This window comes from Euphorbia lathyris, chromosome 4 (assembly GCF_963576675.1).
Source record: "Euphorbia lathyris chromosome 4, ddEupLath1.1, whole genome shotgun sequence".
Classification (NCBI taxonomy): domain Eukaryota; kingdom Viridiplantae; phylum Streptophyta; class Magnoliopsida; order Malpighiales; family Euphorbiaceae; genus Euphorbia; species Euphorbia lathyris.
Genome location: NC_088913.1, coordinates 8,217,405 through 8,237,661, shown reverse-complemented (window position 1 = coordinate 8,237,661; position 20,257 = coordinate 8,217,405). Strand labels below are relative to the sequence as shown.

General features: G+C 33.8%; 2 long non-coding RNA genes across 2 annotated transcripts; both read left to right on the top strand.

Moving 5' to 3' along the window:
* Positions 1–5,556: 5,556 nt before the first annotated feature.
* On the top strand, positions 5,557–7,640 carry LOC136225639 (uncharacterized). Its single transcript, XR_010687201.1, has 3 exons — positions 5,557–5,789; positions 5,958–6,037; positions 7,091–7,640. It is a non-coding gene; the product is annotated as an uncharacterized lncRNA (long non-coding RNA).
* A 510-nt stretch (positions 7,641–8,150) lies between these two features.
* Positions 8,151–16,526, top strand: LOC136227795 (uncharacterized). Its single transcript, XR_010688243.1, has 3 exons — positions 8,151–8,230; positions 8,399–8,452; positions 14,398–16,526. It is a non-coding gene; the product is annotated as an uncharacterized lncRNA (long non-coding RNA).
* Positions 16,527–20,257: the final 3,731 nt, after the last annotated feature.

The following is a 20,257-nucleotide window of genomic DNA, read 5'->3' as shown; positions in this document are numbered from 1 at the left end:
ATACATCATTTGTCCCTTGAACTTGTACAAAAAGTTTGATTGGTTCCTCAATTTTCAAAGTGTCTCGATATCCCACTGAACTTGCATAAAATGTTCAGTTAGTCTCTTGAACTTATGTAAAAGGTAATCAATTGATCACTCAATTGCAAAAAAATAACTTAAATACATAAAATATATTCCACATGTCAATCAGAGGTATGCGGTTGTAATATGAGATAATACAAGTTTTATAGTTGAGCAAGTTATAACTTTAATTATTTTTTACTCATATATAAATACACACATATTAAAAAATTTGGGACTCCCTCCAGCTTTGGACCGTAGGCCATGGAACTCCTGGCCTAGGCACAGGATCCGCCCTATACATTGGTGTTTCACCAACTTGTATCTTTTAATATATTTTATTTAAGATTATAATGCTATGATTGATACAAATTAATCATGAACTTGTTGATTTTAATCGTAAATCAACGAAAGAATTTCTTCTCAAACTATATTTCAAGGAGTTAATCCGAAGAAAGGTAAAATCTTGCTCCATTGGAGGATTAAATATTTTGATTTCATAAAAAGTTGTTCATCTTTACAAATAACGAGGTTTAACAAACACAAATAAAGGATAAGGGTAAGGAGGGGACAAGCGGCTAAGTGGCATTTAAGAAATAGGGTTACATGGCAAGATGGCAAAGAAGGACATAAACAGTAATTAAGAGGGTGACAAAATTCTGGCACCTCTTTTCCCCATTCAACCTGTTGAAACACCTTGCAACAATAATTTTGATTTGACAAAATTATTTAAATTAGATCTAAATTCTCATGATAAAATATTCCAACACATTAAATTTAAATGTTTTGATTTATTTAATACTAATTTGTTTGTTCAATGTTGAGTAATTAAAATCTATAAGAGCTTAAAGCCCAAGTCAACAGATTCAAGCCATGCGGCCCAACAGGAAGAAACGTGGCCCATCAACAAGAAGAATCGAGAAGGCATTCTCAATTGCTTCATGCAGAAGCTGCTGAGTCGAACGGATAGAAGACAGGTCAGCAGTTGACCTGAGTAACTTCGAGACAAAGTTGTTCCACTTTGGAAAAGTTTCAGAAGACACAGGAAGCTATCTGGAAGAATTTGCCATAAGTAGAGGGACAATCTGACGTCTACCGACCAGAAGTACCTGGCAACTGAATCAAACAGAAGATGCAATATTTTTATTGGTCGAAGACACTGAGCACTGACCAAATGAAAGCGACAGCAAGCCGTTTCCCTCCAACGGTTATTTCAAAATTCGAAATACCTGGAGCCTCAAATGTCACTATAAATAGGCCTCTCAAATACTTCATTCGATGCAGATCTTCAACCAAGTCGAAACGCTGAGCTACTTGAAGTTTCTGTCTCAAAAGCAAAACAAAGAGAAATCTTACACTTATTCATATCTTGTGTAAAAGTCTAGATTGTTAAGCATCTAAAGTGTTCTTTGTATTTAGAACAAAAACTTTATCAATTCTGGAGAATAGAAGGAGATACTGAGTTGCTCGGTTATATCACTCAGTGGTAGAAATAGTGTTGAGTAGAAGAATAGAGGAAGGTACTCTGTATACTCAGTAACTATTGTAAGAGGTATCTGAGTGCATCTATAAGTGAAATAAATGAGCAGGTATCTGAATATATTTTTAGCAAGGAACATAATTGCTATTTAGGGGTTTAGGATTGAGGCCAACTCCAAAAAGTTATTTTGGATCTACGTCTTATGATGTCAGATCAAGATGGAATTCATCAAGTCAATTACATAATGTCGAATCACTTAAAGTGAAGTCAAATGACATCACGTATAAGCTTAGTGATTTATCCACTAGGCATGAGGAAGTATGTAATAAATATGACGATTTGGCTGATAGACATATTGTAGTATGTGAAAAATATGTCATCGCTGCTGTTGATTCCGATTAGGGTTACATACTCGACCAGTGGTTTGTGGTGCTTTGAGGGCGTTGTTCGGAACAAGATTTGACCAGCATCCGATCTCGTCTATGAAGGACCATCTGATAGTCATGAACCTATACAAAATCATCTTTCTTCTTCAACAGTATGGGGAAGATTAAAACATGATATTCTGTTTCTAAATAAACAGATTTGTGCTTGAAAGAATCAAGAGAAAGCTCCAATTTATCATCCTAGTGAGATGAACTTGGACTTTCATACCCAAGCTCACTCACTCAGTATCTTCCACAGATTCGCTTAAGTTTTGCCTTTTTCCATGTGTCTCCTAATTCAGTGCTCCAGGTGAACAAGACGACAGGAGAAGCTTATGAGCTTTCTGTGCTTTGTGATTCTGAAGTTGCTCTTATTATCTTCTCTAACTGTGGCAAGCTCTATGAGTTCGGCAGCATATCCAAATAGAGTGATCTAATCCTCCTTCCTGGCTTACTTCGAGGAAGACAAGTAAGCACCACACCGTGGCTCCCTGACATTTGGTATTGTCTACGGTTTTTCTTTTTGCTATCACTATCAGTCCATAGGTCTAACTTAACCAATGAATATGCAGCAAAGGCTTGTAGCAGATCCGATGAAGACATGTTTGAAAGCATATCGAAATCAGCTTAAGTTTGTCATGTTCTTCAGCTCCTGAGATCTTTTCATGCACTGTTGGACAAAAACCAAGCAAGTATGCTTCAAAGTTCGGCAAGTCCTTCAAGTTCGAAACTGAGGTGCAACACAGAAGAGCAAGTGTTTTTCGTCGCATAAATACAGGGTAAAGAAAGTAAATAGTCCGGGTAGAAGAAGGATGATGTCTATCAATTATGAATGGAGAGTTACCTGAAGTCGAAGCTCGGTAAATCTGATCACCTCGACAGCACTAATGAAGGGCGTCAGCAGTGCCCTACGAGCGGGAACCTTTCCTTTGGTGGAGCTGTCCGAGATCGAGGTCCCGGTCAAAGGGATCATTTCCCTCCCAACAATCTTGGCCCGCAACGGCAACGAGGTGGAGTGCATTGCCGAGTGGGTAGTGGTGGACATCCCACTTACCTACAATGCCATCATCGGGAGACCTTTTATAAGTCTTTTTGGAAACAGATGTGACTAAAATGTTAATACTCTTCTTATATTTATGAAATTTCATTACAGTAAATAGTTTTGTCTTCGAAATTCTGAACTATTCATTTGCTGCCGGGTTTTAAATATGGTTCCCTTAAAGGAAGGAATTAATTTATCGGATATGTTCATTGGTTTTAAGCATGTTTCTGGTCATTGCATTCATTAGTCACTTGATTTTTTTTTCTATTGCTTGCTATATTAAATTCCATTAGATTAAAAGCATTGCTATTTCTTTTATTTAGAGGCAGGAACAAGTAACCTTTAGAATTAGATCAGGTAATGGCTATCTGCAGTACAGAATTTGATCGGTTTATGGTGAGTGTATCAAAATTTGACAATGCGTGAGACATTGTGTTCTAGTTACTTTAGACTTCGATGTATGCTCACCAACTTGGCTAATGTTTTTTTTTAAATCTGCTAGAGGTTTGTGTTCCATGTGGACTGGGACCATTGTACCAATTGGGTTTTCAGTCTGGTGAAGAGAAATACACTCGACTTTAAGTGAATTGCGAGAATTCCTTTTCAACAATGCTTCACTTGTTAAATTAACAACCAGAAATTGTACTTTTATGCCTAATGGAATGGTAAATTGGGAATGCCTCACAGAATTGGCTATGGTTTCTTGTAAGTTGCCTGATCAAGCAATGGAACATATTCTTTATGGTAGTCCGTTGCTCAAATCCTTAGAATTGATTGAAAGTTTTTCTGAGTCTGATAAGCTGATTATTGTTTCCAAATCTTTAATCAACTGTGATGGGATTTCATGGCTGGTTATTGCTTCTGAATCTTTGAAAAGATTGGTTATAGGACACTTTTCTGATGTTGTAATTTCATGTCCAAAGCTTGAAAAACTGATTATTCTTTGTAGTTTGGGACGAGTTAGAAATGCTAAATTACTGAATTTGTCATCTTCACTTTATGCTACTATTGATTTTTATGATCCGGGGTTTCACGATCTGGAGCTTAAAACTTGGATTAAAGACATTCTTCATCAGCTTCAACATATCAAAGAGCTAGAACTTGGGAGATACTTTATCAAGCTAACTTTTATAAAGAATAAAAAAACATTGCATCCTTTTTTTATATGAATAGGTGTAATATTTTTAAATTTTAAAATGAATTATTGCAATATATTTTTTTTTTTGAATTTTCTTTTCCACATTATGCTTTCAGGTTCTATCAAGTTTAGCTTACATGAGATATCTCTTTTTACTGGTGTTAAACATCAAAAGCTTGATTTTGGATTATCCTACTATGATGAATGCCAAATTTGGAATTGCATGTGTACTTAGTAGTTCACATGTGCTTGAGAAATTAGTTATTAATGTATCACACTATAATCGGGTAATTTTTTGAACCTTCTAAATGTCAAATTTAATTCAATAATCATTGTGGAATAAATGGTTTAACCATTCTATGAGTTTCCTCAATTTTATGTTTATAAAGAAAATGTAACGATAGAAAATGTCACTAGTTTTCCATATATTAAGTACCTTGTCCTAACCTTTTCTTCTCTTTTATCTCTAGGAATATTGTAATTTCCTTCAGCTGACCAATTTTGGAGACAACTACTAGAATTTCAATAGGAATGTCTTTTATTGTTTGTCATCACATCTAAAGACTATAAAGATCACTGGTTGTCCAGATAAGGATTTGTTAATCTTTATTGAATTTCTACTCAAGAATGCAAAAGTGTTAGAGAAGATGGTGTTAGAATTTGAAGATCATGTAACCACTTTTGAGCTCAAAGCATTAGAAAAACGATTGATGAGGTTGCGAAGATGTTCTAAAAATACCATTATTGAGGTTATACTCAGAAAGTAAATATTGAAGATTTTAGAGGTTTTTGTGGTTCATTAGTAACTTGCTTTTATAAACTAAATTGGACTTGATTTTGTTGACATTTGGTAATGATGTTAATGTTTTAATGACTGTTTGGATGTTGATTGTTAAACTTTTTCTTCATGTCATTTTTTCAATTAGTACACTATGTAAAATGTTTAAATGGTTTGTAGGTGATCATTATTTTTAATTTGGTACTGAATGGTTAAATCAAATGTATTTTAGATATTATTTTAAAAATATTACACTCTTAAGAAAACCATGTATACAACTAACTATATAAGTCTGATTTCTTGTTCTGTTCCCATTACTATGTAGCAACAAGTAAAATTCCGTCTTTAATGTTGTTATTCCAATTTAGTATGTCATTGCAATTTCAACTAGAAGTCTGAAAGAAAGTAGATTAGAAGTTGAGTAGACAGAAAGGAAAGCATATATGATTATTGACAGTTTGATTTCTGCACTACAAGAAAAACAAACAATAGTGAGGAAAAAATAATGAGTGGGGAGAAAATCGCTCATTAAAAGCATACTTTTTATACTTTTAATGGGTGGAAATAAAAACTGGTAACTATTAGTCTTAAAAAACTTAACTTTACTCAATTTTCTAATGTTACGCTCATTATAGGTGCTAACTTTTTGAGCGGGATACATTCCCACCCAAACAAAACCTAACTGCAGTCCACCTCTGTGCTCCACGAAACTACCGCTCTCTCCCTCTCTCTCGCCTCTCTCTTTCATTAGCTCTGGAAATCATTCTCTTATACCGATTAGCTCTAGGAACCATCCTCGTCCACCACTATTTTCATATTTCGGTCAATTTGACAAACCCCACAATCGACTGGAACAAGAATCGGTAAGCTCCATTTTGTTTGAGATTGTTGCCCTGGGTACTCTTTTCCTCAAAATCAGAGTTTCTCTAGTTTGCAAATTAAGTAGAAGTTTCCTATGCTTGCTTTCCTTTTTTTTTGTTCGACTTTGTTAGACTTTTGCTAACAATATGTTTGTTTGAACAATTTTACAGATACAATCTTTCAATTTTGGGGCTTTGAATTAATTACTTGAACCCTCTTGTGCAGTACAAAGAGAAGCATCGTTATATGGGTGGGTTTCTCTGAAATATGTTTTACTTTGTAAAAGTTTTCATGAATTTCAATTGCACAGATAGGCATTAGGACTGAATTTCAATCTTGTCTGTGTCTTGGAATGACTCTGTATGATGAATTAAACTTTTCCAATGATGAGAATTGAGAAGAATTAATAATTTCCCCGCAAATTAATATCAATTCCCTTGTCCTTATTGGATATACTTCTATTGATATAGTGAAATTTATTTTAATTTGTATATGAGGAGAAAGACAGTAAATTTAAGCACTTTTATTCTTCACTCTTATAACTTGCCTTTTATTTCACTAATTAGAAGAATTATTATTTGAATAAAACTAGGAAGAGTATAGTACCATTTCATACTTGAATACTAAGTTTGGCATAGAAAATTCCTAATACAGACACTGTAAAATGAATGAGAAGCAAACCATACTAGTGTGTCAAATGGGTGCACATAGTCCTTTCCTCTTGATTTCACTTGCTTTCACTGAGCCTGGCCTTTCTTTTCTCAATAAAGTAAAACACAAACAAGGGTATGACAGAGAAAGCACTGAAGCAAACAGAGGCAATATCAACGGAGACATGACGGCCGGTGATGGCCTTGACCTCCAAGAGTTTTTCTGTTTCATGAGTATAGGTATTCTGACCATAAGCAACCTCATGTTTATCAAAGTTGAAAGCATAGACACATACGAAGTACGTAGCAGACGGCACACCATGCTCAATAGTCCATGTGTAACTTTAGTTCTTGTTTGAAGAAGTGTAAGGCATATTAACGATTTTGAATTGGCAAGTCTTGTCCTTAGATAGACGATCCTCTGTTTTTCTCCATGAAACTGGTGTATACGTGTCATTTAAATAATAGAGAACTCAATTGATTCGATGTAGCTGTCAAGTGGTTCCTCCTAAAGAATAGTTCACAGTCCCGGCTCTGCTTCACTCTTCCTCTCGTTTATTCTTCGTAATTGCTGTTAATGTTTGACTTTCTCTAATTCTTTTTGGATATTTGAATTCGAGTTGTGAATAATTTTCTAAATTTCTCTTTAGCAGATTTTGAGAGCGTATTTCGTGAGAGACGAGGGCTCGATCTCACTTGGATTATCGAACCCACCTGGTCTCTTTATTGGATCCTTAGCTCTAACTTTGATTGCTGCACCGTTGTCCACGCTTTTTTCTCTCTTGGTCTAAGTTGTCTAAAGCTAAGGTACTTGGATTACATTTTATAGCTCTTAAATGCTTCAAATATTATTATATAGATAATGTACATGAAATTATTATAATCTTCTGCTGAATTTAACTTCTTTTAGTACTGGATTCTCTGTTTTTCCAATAGAAATATTTGATACACTTGTTTTTCTATTTTTAGTCTGTTAGTTGGTGTTATTGAAATTTTAGGTTTTACTTTTGATGCACAAATTTTTTTAGTATATCACTTGTTATGTTCTTCTTTCTACGGCATTCTTCATCATTTGGAATATTTCCACAAGCTAAGGTAGTTTCATCTGAGAAATTGAGTCTTTAATCCAAGTTTTTATTGTAAATTCAATCATCATTATTAGGTGTCTAATTAATACTTAAATGCCTAGTGTGCAGTGTCTGTATCCACTTAATTGAAGAAGGATTTACAAGTTAATAGCAGTAAGAATGGCTGCCTGCAGATTCTAGCAGTGAATATCTTTTTGCAATTCGTTACGCTTCAATTAATTTAGTTTGCCATTGGATATTCGAACTTAGTGATTGGTGTGAATTATTGTTATTTAAGGTTAGAATTCTGATTTGGCAATTTGAGTTATTGAATTGATTGATTGGAATATTTGAGAAATTTTGTTGATTAATGCAATTAGGTTGAGCATATGATGAACTATTATTTTAAGCCTAGTTCTAGTATAGTTTATTAGTTGAGATTAATGTTACAATTCTGCTTTTGGCAATTTCAATTCCTAGTTAAAGTTGAGTTCACTAGTTGAGATTTAATGTTGAAATTCGAAAATCCTTTTTCAATAAATGCTTTTTTGCTTGTTAAGGTGGTGAATTTCTCTTCAAAAATCATACTTTAAAAGCCTTTTCTAAGTTGGTGATAATACACTCTGTTTCTAATTTCTGCAGTGGACAAATTCCTTTCAAATTGATTTGCAATATTACACAAGAACTCGTGATTATACTGATATTCATCTCCTCGGTTGTGGCCTAGTAAGTTGGACTCTTAATTTTTTTTTTTTGTCTATTCTTTCTTCTCATTGTGTTAGTGGATATTCAATGCTTCTATTCTGCTATTTATTTATATTATTCAAAAGGTTAGTAATTGGAAAGAGTATATATCGCTCGGTCATTAAAGTAGTTTACTATTGTTAATTACAGCTGCACAGGGAAACTTGAGCGGCATATATCTGATTGAGAAAACTTTAGCTATATGTAAGACATTCCAAGCTTCCAAGCATATATCATACAAAAGCTTTTTTATACCGCATATTCACCGACTGATACCACCTTTGTCACGACCCAAACTAGGCCATGACCGGCGCATAAATTAAGTAATCTTTAATCTATGCTAGCCTTAATTCTGAACTAATAGAAGTCATCTCGATTACATCAATAAACCTTAAAAAAATCAAACTATTCAAGTCCAATCTTAATAATCAAAAGTCTCCAAAAATAAGATAAAGCTAAATCATTAAGTAGTCTCTTTCACATCAATCCAAGGGTTACCTCACGAACAGGGACCTTAATCTGAAAAAGAAATATTCAACGTGGTATTAGATTTTCGTCTATACGAGTGAAAACCTCAGTGAGCAGTAGTTATAGCACACGGCAAAAAGGAACATGCAGACAGGCTGATACTTTTAAATTATGACAAATATAGTTTCAAATATAGTATTCAAAATCAGTTAAACAAAACGGTCAATATTAGATAATCAAATCAAAGTACTGGTAATCAATTGTCAAAGATAATACTGAAGCCTTTCAAAATATCAAATATTAGAATAATCAGAAAATAAGACAGAACCTTTAAAAACACATGGTACAGTGTAACAGAGTGGTGGTACTGCACACCACTAGGGCCAGATAAATGGTAAGCGCTACCAATAACAGATACAAATAATAATCGCCTTCACCGATCTTATGCATGATTCTAATGCTGACACAACTGACGACAAACTGACAACTGACAACCTGACTCAAAGACAAATGCAAGGACCTAATGTTATGAAGATCGGTGAGGGGCCAGATAACAGATACATATATACTGAGCACTTGTACCAGTTTGAAAACATATAGTATACATATATAAATCAGGTCTGTTCCCGGAATATACGCTCTAATACTAAGGATATTTAGTAAACATGAGGTTTAAGCTATAAGTTCGAGCAGACACGAGGCTATGAGTGTTCGATTTAATCAACTTGCGGATTATCGTAATTTCCTATTGGTTCAATGGAAATGAGAAAAATAAATTAACCAATCTTAATTAAATCAACACTAGTGGAAGCAATTAAAATTCATGGAAGAAGGTAGTAAATCTTCTGCACTTTAGCATATTCGGATACTACTGCTAAAACCCATAACATAACTATTGGTAAAAAAAAAATAAGTCAATAAATAATAAGAGAAAACCCAACTCCATCACTATAATTTATATGTTTCAATATAGTTTAAATAGGTAGAAAGAGTTTGGAAAGAGTTGTATTATATATATATATAATATATTCTAAATGGGTATGATAGCTAGGTAGGAATGATGAAATGTTTCCTGGACAATGTAGAGACATGTTAAATCAAAGGTTTGAAACTTCCACTTCATTTTCCATTTTCCAAGATATAAAATATTCATAGTATTATATATATTTTTTTGAAGACCCACAAAGAAAATGGATAAAAAAACCTCCACTCACAATTGAAAATAATCAATTCATAGCATTAGATCCTATATAGGTTTTATTTTATTTTTTTAAAACAATAGAACTTACCTTACAAAGATGGAGTGGCCTTGGGAAGAAGAAAATCTTTCTTCGAACTTGAATCAGGGAAGAAGATTTTTTATCAATGCAGTCTACGAAGGAAGACAACGGCGGCAAAAGAAGAAAAAGATAGTTTTCTTTTCTTTTCTTTTTAGTGTAGAAGTAGGTTTACTTTCTTTTTGCGAGGGCTTTGGTTTTTTTTTTTTTTTTTTTATAAATCACTAAGTTATAAAATATATCATTTATAAAAAAAAACTTTATAAACTGTAAAATATATATAATTTGGTATTTTTAATTCATGTAACAAAATTTTTAAAAAAATACGTTTGGCTCAAGACAGGGTTATTACATTCTTCCCCCCTAAGAAAAATTCGGTCCCCGAATTTAAATTACTAGGACACTAACCTGAACTGTCAAATAAATGAGGATATATAACTCGCATCTCAGATTCAGTCTTCCAAGTGGCTTCACTATTAGAGTGGTTTTGCCACAGAACTTTAACTAAAGGAACTTCTTTGGACCGTAGCTTGCAGACTTGGCTATCTAAGATCTTTATTGGTTGCTCGTCATATGACAAGTCATCTCTAACTTGAATAGTTTATGCAACTGCACCAATCCTTTCAAGAATCTCAAACGGGCCTACATAACGCGGACTCAATTTTCCTTTGTTGCCAAACCGCATGATCCCTTTCATCGGAGAGACCTTCAGAAACACATGATCATCGATCGGAAATTCTACATTCTTGCGTCTCGGATCAACATAACTCTTTTGCCTACTCTGAGCTGTTAAGAGTCTATCACGGATAACACGAACTTTATCTGAAGTCAACTGTATCAACTCAGGTCTAGTGAGTCTCCTTTCTCCAACCTCATCCCAACAAATCGGCGACCGACACTTACGACCATACAAAGCTTCATAAGGTGCCATCTCAATGCTAGCCTGATAGCTATTGTTATAAGCAAACTCTACCAAAGGCAAATGATGATCCCAATTTTGGTCAAAATCAAAAATACAAGCTCGAAGCATATCCTCTAAAGTCTAAATAGTCCTTTCGGACTGTCCGTCCGTCTGAGGATGAAAAGCGGTGTTAAACTGAAGTTTTGTACCAAGTGCTTCTTGAAATTTCTTCCAGAACCGAGAAGTGAATTGAGTACCACGATCTGACACAATAGACTGGAACTCCATGAAGTCTGACAATCTCATCAATGTATAACTGAGCAAGCTTAGAGAAATCATAAGTTGTCTTCACATGAAGAAAATAAGCAGACTTAGTTAAACGGTCGACTATCACCCAAATGGAATCGTACCCTCCCCTAGTGCGAGGCAATCCTACCACGAAGTCCATAGCAATATTCTCCCACTTCCACTCAGGAATGGGTAGTGGTTGAAGCAACCCAGACGGTCTCTGATGTTCTGCCTTTACTTGTTGGCAAGTAAGGCATTTAGCAACAAAGTCTGCAACATCTCTCTTTATTCCACTCCACCAGTATAACTCCTTTAAATCTCTATACATCTTAGTGGAACCAGGATGAACTGTATAAGCTGAACAATGTGCTTCCTCCAAAATTTCCCTTTTTAAATCATCAATATCAGGAACACACAGTCTAGTCCCATAACGAAGAACTTCATCATCACCAATCACGAAGTCCTGAACCTTACCCTGACAAACACCATCCCTAACTTTACACAATTGAGGATCTTCTTATTGGGCTGCCTTGATTCTATCTAATAGAATAGGTCTAACACGAAAATGAGCTACTAACACTTCAGATGTTGCCTCAAATTTTACTCCTTGATCAAACAATTCATGAATGTCACTAATCAAAGGTCTCCTCACTACGGAAAGATGAGCTAAGCTACCTAGAGATTTCCTACATAACGCATCTGCTACAATGTTTGCTTTCCCTGGATGGTACTGAATTGTGCAATCATAATCCTTGAGAAACCACCCATCTTCTCTGCCTCAGATTCAAATCACGCTGATCAAAGATGTACTTGAGACTTTTATGGTCAGTGAAAATCTCACATGTCTCCCCATACGCGCGAGAATATCAAATGTGTAATCCTTGAGAAACTCCACCCATCTTCTCTGCCTCAGATTCAATTTATGACATTTCACATTTCTAATATAAATCAACCCTTACGCGCGAGAATATCAAATGTGTAATTTTCGCATATCATCATCATCTCTAAAGAAAACATATTTCTTTTATGGCCAAGTCTTTAAAATTCAAACCAATTTTTTTTTTTAGACTTTCGTTGTGGCTTACACGTTGCCACTGGTACAAGTAGGTCTATTGCCTCTGAAGTGACCGTGTTCTTATAACCGGATGTATCTTCAATTAGCACATGTACCAACACATGCCAAAAGGCAATTAATCTGTTTAAACAAACAGAACAAGACAGTAATTGACAACTTTTCCTTCCTGGAATTCCAAACAAACGAAGTTAGAATCGGAAACTTATAATTTGTTTAAACAAACAGATACATAACTGATAATGAACAAAAATACAAACTATTAATGTAAAGTTGTCCTCCAATCTGTCCCAGTATAATATTTCAATTATACTTTGTTTGTCAATACAGTCTATCAAAATTTTCCTGTACGTCTCTTTGGAAAAATTGAAAACAATAATATCAACTTCAATGGATTTGATTAGAAGGACATTTCGTGATCATAATTTCTTCTTCTCTTTTTGATGTTCTCCTAATTTACCATAAAACTAGAAAGTAGGCCAAGTTTTGTAAAAAAACAAAATAACCATAGCGGGCACCATAAAGACAAATGAAAAAAATATTATTAGGAATAGCAATTATAATTTGAATGCATGCACCAGCAAAAAAAGCATTTATAATAATTCCTTGTAAGTAATCAAATTTCTGATAAACCAAGGGCATAAATCAATCAAGCTTGCTCACAAAAGAACCATTTCCTGGTTCGTTTTTGTCATTCACCCATTTCTCAAACATCAAACCTCTCTATTTTGACTAATGCCTGAGATTCTATGAAATATATACTAACAAATATGCAGTCGGTTTGAATAACAAATGTATAACATATACTGTATTTTCAAAAGAAGAACACTTCTTTCAGTCTTAAAGAATGTTAGACACTTAAGAAAACAATTATCTGTTTCTGTCAAATTCATTCCAAATAATACTTATGTGTGTTTTTGAAAATCACATAAAAAATAAAACTTCTGTCTTAAGAATGTTAGACAAACGATTACATCTGTCTTAAAAATGTTAGATGTGATTAACCAAAGAACAAATCAAATACAGAAAAAACATACAAACACTAAAACTAGAATTAAAAGAAAAGAGTTAGACAAATCTGAGACAGATGTCGCTATTGACGATCGTCTCCCAGGATACAACAGATTACGCGAGCGAACTCAACCGTGTGACTGATATATAATTTATTCAAAAAATTTCAACAATAATTTATCTACATTAGGTCCAACATCCATCGTATTTTTGGAAGTCATTAAGTTTCATCATATGGTGACCCCAACACCATATTATTTTTAAAGGTAAATAATTTATTAGTCTCCACCTTTTTATGTAACATACTATTTGGTCTCTTTATTTTGAAAAACATATTATAAGGTCCCTAATTTTTATCAATATTCACCATTTGGTCATTTTGTCTATTTTTTTTAGATTTTTGACCAAACTATAATATTGCAAAATGACCATGTTACTCTGTTATTTTCCGTCTATCTATTTATGTCAAAAATAATGGTTAAAAGTAAAAATAATAATTAGATAGAAGGACCAAAGGGTTAACAGTGTGTTTTTGAAAATAAAGGGACTAAACAATGTGTTAGGTAAAAAGTAGGGACTAATAAATTATTTAGCCTATTTATAATGATGGTGAACTCATTTGAAATGTTTTTAATCCTAAAATGGTACTCCCTCCATTCTCAAATAAGTGTAATTTTAGATAATTATTTTTGTTTTTATTTAAGTGTCGTTTTTGTTTTTCAATAAAATTTAGTATAATATTTTTTCTAAGCATTTAAATTTTGCCTTGATTTATGTGGTTTTTTAAACTTTCAAAGTTTCTTCTCCAATCATTTTAGGAGAGAGAATTTTTATTTAGTTAATCCACCTAAATTTATTAATTTAAGTATATATTAATTGTGTTTGTTAATTTGTGTGAAAATTCTAAAATGACACTTATTTGAGAATGGATAGAGTATTTTACATCAAACATCATGCGCCTATACACCTCAAATTTTTGGTTTGTCCTTTTACTCATCTTGTAGCTTATATATAAGCTGTTGTTATTTGCTTTTAAGGCATAAGTGAATATATTATAGATCATATTTCTCAACATTGCAAATATTTTGCTCTTGACTCAACAATAGATAATCAGAAAAAAAGTTCAGTGCAGCAACGAAGCAAAGGAGTTTTTTTATGAATTTATCAATGAGGACGATGGGAATAGTGGTGACTTTGCCAACATAACTCACCTGAGTGCATTGGCGATGTAGGAATCGGTGTCCCAGATCCCAAACTTGTAATAATCTGTCACCAAAAATCAGATTTGTCACAACTTCTAATAATAACGACATATCCATTTATTGCAATGGAAACAGAACAATAGAGAGTAGCATTTTACATTTAAAAAAAAACAAATGTTCATCTAAAAAACATTTAAACATTTAACCTCAGCATACAAAATGACATGAAGAAACGTTAGAGCCTAAATAGCTTAACGCTGCTAATTAAAATCACTAAACCATAATCATCATCCAAATAGTCCTTAATTAAAACATTATCATCATTACCAAATGTCAACAAAATGCCACAATCAACTTCAATTTAGTTTATAGAAGTAATCAATATAACTAATGAACCACAAAAAGATCAAAAAAACCCTTCCATATCTACTTAGAGTGTAGCAACTCAATAATGGCATTTTTGGAACATCTTGGCAACCTTATAACTTCAACAACAGCTTCAGCCACTTGTGAATTTTGACAATCCATTCTATATAAATAGAACTTGAAAGGATATGTCATTTCACGAACAAACACGACTGTACACGGACTGACACGACTGTTTACGTACGAATACGACTGTTCACGAAGGACACGACAGTTCATGAAAGGAGGTGTTTGTTGGTATTAAAATTAATATATAATTTTATTCAAAATTTTCCAACAAATAATCTGTCACCAAACATCAGATTTGTCATAACTTCTAGAAATAACGACATATCCATATATAGCAACCGAAATAGAACAATAGAGAGCGGCATTTTGCATTGAAGTAAAAAACATAACAGATATTTAATACCAAATTAAAAATGAATATTAATCTACAAAGCATTTAAACATTCAACCTCAACATACAGTACTAATTCAAAAAATGACATGAAGAAACATTAGAGCCTAAATAGCTTAACACTGCTAATTAAAATCACTAAACCATAATCATCATCCATATAGTCCTTAAAAAACTTCATTTTAGTTTATAGAAGTAATCAATATAACTAATGAACCACAAAAAGATCAAAAAACCCTTGCATGTCTACTTAGGGTGTAGCAACTCAATAATGGCATTTTTGGAACATCTTGGCAACCTTATCAATCTTTGTTCCAAAGCTTCGAGTTCAAAAGTTGTTACACATCTTCCAATTTGACTACCATCTTTTCCAACACTCTTGCATTCTTGAGTAGAAATTCAACAAACAATAACACAACCTCATCTGGACAGCCAATGATTATAATAGCCTTTAGATGCGATGATAAACAATCAAAGACAGTCGTATTGGAATTCCAGTAGTTTTCTCCAAAATCAGTCGTATTGGGGAAATTATCATATATCTAAAGATGAAACAAAAAAAATTGTTACGACAATGTACTTCTTTTATGAAAACTCATGAAATTAACATATTAAAACATTTTCTATTGTTCCTTTTGCTTTATAAACATAAAATAGAGAAAACTCACCAAATGTCAACCATTTAATCCACAATAATACTTGAATTAAATTTGACAACTAGAATTAAAAGGTTGCAAAAATTACCCGATCATAATGCCAAACACTAATAGCTAATTTCTCAAGCACATGTGAACTACGAAGTAGACTTGCAATTCCAAATCTCGGGTTCATCGTACTAGGATAATCCAAAATCAAGCATTTGATGTTTAACACAGGTAAAGACGGATATCCCATGGAAACTAATTTGAGAGAACCTGCAACCATAATGTGGAATAAAAAATTCACTAAAGAATATACTTCATTGTTAAATTTAAACATAATGTGGAATAAAAAAGGATGAAATGTTTTGTCAAAAAAAAAGGATGAAATGTTTTTTATTCTTTATAACTTACCTTCATAAAGGATCTCCCAAGTGTTAACTGTTTGATATGCCGAAGCTGTTGAAGAATGTCTTTAATCCAACTTTTATGAATTTCTTGATCTGAAATTTTATACTCCTCCTGACCGTAAAACTGGGGACCGTAAAAATCAATAGTAGCACAAAATAAAGATGACAGATTCAGTAATTTAACAGTTCTAACTGGTCCCAAACTATTAAGAATAATCAGTTTTTCAAGCTTTGGACATGAAATTACAACATCAGAAACAGGTCCTATAACCAATCTTTTGAAAGATTCAGAAGCAATAACCAGCCGTGAAATCCCATCACAGTTTATTAATTCAAATGATTCCAGTAACAAACAACCAGCCACAACATTTTCAATCACTTGAGTAACCAGCTTTGAATCACATGTAAAAGTCACAATATTAAGATTCAAAGATAATTCCTCAAGCTTTGAACATGATATTTCGAAAGCTGAAATAAAAACAGTCATTATCAGAAAATCTCACACCCGCATTATGGTGACAGAGAATTCTTTTCAAAGATTTGGAAACAATAATCAGCTTATCAAACTCATAAAGACTGTCAATCAATTCTAACGATTTGAGCAACGGACTGACAGAGAGAATATGTTCCATCGCTTGATCAGGCAACTTACAAGAAACCATAGCCAATTCTGTGAGGCATTCCCAATTTACCTTTCCATTAGGCATAAAAGTACAATTTTGGGTTGTTAATTTAACAAGTGAAGCACTGTTGAAAAGGAATTCCGGCAACGTGTATTCTCCCAATAAAGTCAAGCCTAAGTCCTCCACATACTTTCTTGTTGCAAAACGGATTATAGCATCAATCTGAGGATCCTTGTCATCGCTACAAGGATGATCAATGTGGAATTTTTTGATCTTAGAGCAGTTGTGGAGATTTAAGGTATTGTCAATGATACTAAGGGAGTTTTCAGTAGATATACCAGTGTAATGGAAGATGAGAACTGGAACACTAGTCCATTGATTCTGCCAGCATTTTGATAGAATTCCAGTTCGAATAACTTCTTTTGTTGACGGCAAAAAAGAGAGGATATGGTGAACGAGACAATCTGGCAAATCACTGATTCGGTCTAGATTCTCCGGCTCCACCTTCAACCTTTTGCTTCCCATTTCGACTCAGAAGATGTACTTAACTAAACCTATGTTGCTTTGGAAGAAGATGGAACCAGGCCATATATATATATATAATACAATGTGTGTGTCTCTTTGAGTCCCCTGAAATTTGAAAATTATTGTGCCACTTCGAGCTCCGTGTAGTTCATAATTACTCATTAGGCATTAAATGTAACCAAAAAAAAAATTAATTGTATTATTATTTTTTATGTTATCATCAAGTTTTTTTTTTTTTAAAGAATGTTTCTTCTTTTTAATTTAGAAATATTTTCAAATTTTAATAAAATAGCTAAATTTTCAATTGATTAAATTGGAATAATCAAATCAACTAAATCTATTCTTAATAGTCAATTCTACATTTATCAAAGTATAAAGAATCCTTACCATTTCAACATATATTAGGGAAACAAAATTACCCTTTTATTTATTTTTTAATATGAAAGTAATAAATTACCTTTAATTATATAAATAAATAAATGTTTGTTTACACAATTTTCACCTCATATTCAAATAATAACACAACACATAAACCAAACAGACCTCAAATATGCATTGTATATTCTTGATATTCATATATTTGTCTATATTAATTAAAAAAAATTCTACTATTATTTTCTATTAAATTTTTATTATCATTTTTATTAATCTCTAATGTAATGTCTTTAAATTATAGATTACTACATTATGAATTTTTTATTTTTCAGAAAATGTATTTTTTTCATTTCATCCATAAAATTTATTGGATAAAATAAATACTTTTGTAATTTTATATAATTGTACTCCTATTTTTTAATTATTAAAATATTTTTCATTCACGTTTTAATAAATAATATAATTATATAAAACTTAATAAATAAATTAGTTAATATTGAAGAGATTATGATTATATAGAAAAAAATACGTTAAAATTGGAAAATTAAATGTTATTATTAAAACATATAGTACACAATAATTTAGTACAATATTTTAAAGTTTATTTAGTTTAATTTAGAATGAAAGTGTACGTTGATAGCTTGGGATGCAAGCTATTTATAGTCATGTAGTCGTAACCCTCAGTAACTAGAAAGTCTCCATTAATGCCTCATTAATGGCGGTTACTGGTCTTATTCATGTACGACCGTTAGCTAATTAATGGGTTATTAATTGTCTTTACGGGGATCTGCGTATTTACCCTCTGGGCGGATCGTGGCATAATGGCGGGTCTCCCATAGGGTTGACTATGGATAGCGTGTGGAGGAATCCCTACGATTCGCCTCTGTAGTAGCTTATGCGATACGCCATAGCTTTCTCGACTACTTGGATACGCGGTCGTTTTGGCTAATATCCATTTTGGTCCCGTAAATAATATCTCGATGTTATCAGAAGCCCCCTCTAAAGTTGCGTTGAAGTCCTTTAGGGCTTTTGATCTTCCTGTCGTGCCGTCAATAGTTGTCTAATTGATGGGTGCTCTGTTCCAGGCCATCCATCGAGTGGCAGGTGTCAGGGACGCACCGTTCGAGGTAAGTGGCGGTTTCCTTTTAAATTCTTTTTTCTCTCTCTTCCCCTTCACTTTGTCATTTGCTTCATTTTTTCCCTGCGTTTTTCTAGAGCTTTCTTCGTGTCAAGAACTTTGATTATTTGAAGCTTTCGACATTTCATGTAAGTTTATTCTTTCGTCTTGTTTTCTTTTTCATCTAGATTTTTATGAGTACCTCTTCTGGTTCTACCACTAAACTCTTCGGTGTGACCCATTCCTCTGACCCTTGATTTAGCTGGACTTCTTCTGAGAGTTCTGATTCCTCTGAGAGTATCCCTAGTTGCGATCTATCTGAGTTAAGGAATACGGTGAGGGAGTGTAGGAACCGTCGTCCCCGTTTAGTTAAAATTCAGAACTCTTCCACCGCTGCAGCTCGAATTGCTCCGGCGATAGACCCCAGGACCTTTTCCAGTATGTAGGCTTCCCCTTCGACTCCGATTAGAAAGAACAAGCCTCGCGCAGAGACCACTTCGTCTCGCATGAACGCCGCGGATCTTGCTGATTTGGCAGATCGATATCCATGGATTAAGAATTATGAGACTGAGTTGGCGGCTGCTCATCAGCGACCCGCCTGTCCCCCTAGGGGATTCCTTTCTGTGTACATGAGTCATGTGGAGAGAGGATTCCGCCTTCCTCTTCCCCGGATGATGAGAGAAATTTTGGACTACTTTGGGATCACCGTTTGCCAGCTGCATCCAAACGGCTAGTTGGACATAGCTTTAGATTGCTTTTTAGCTTCAAATTTGGGGGTAACCTGCACTCCTCGGGTCTTTCAATCTCTTCACAAGCCCTCAAAGCGCCAAACAGAATCTTTCAATACTTTCGTCAAATTCCAGGGTTATTCGCCCTTTAGCGATAAGATGTCGAACGTCCATTTTTGGGAGGAAAAGTTTTTCTTTGTCAAAGTGGCGGAGGGCGAATCTCTGGGATTCCCGTTGAACTGGAACTATAAACCCCAACACATGGCTGGAGATCTGCGCATACTGACTGACCGTGATGAGAAAGTGGTGGGTCTTATGAAGAGTATTAAAACAGACTTCTGGACATACGGCGATGCTCTGGAATTCATGATGAATGACATTCCTTTAGTCCGTCGAGTGGGGACTGAGATTACTTACACGAAGTTTTACTCAATTTGATGAAGGTACTTTTATTCTTTCCTTGAACCTTGATTATTTTGTTGTTCCCTTGTCAGGGGTTTGTCTAAGGCCAGTCGCGCTCTTATAGAGAAGCGTAAAAAATAGAAGGC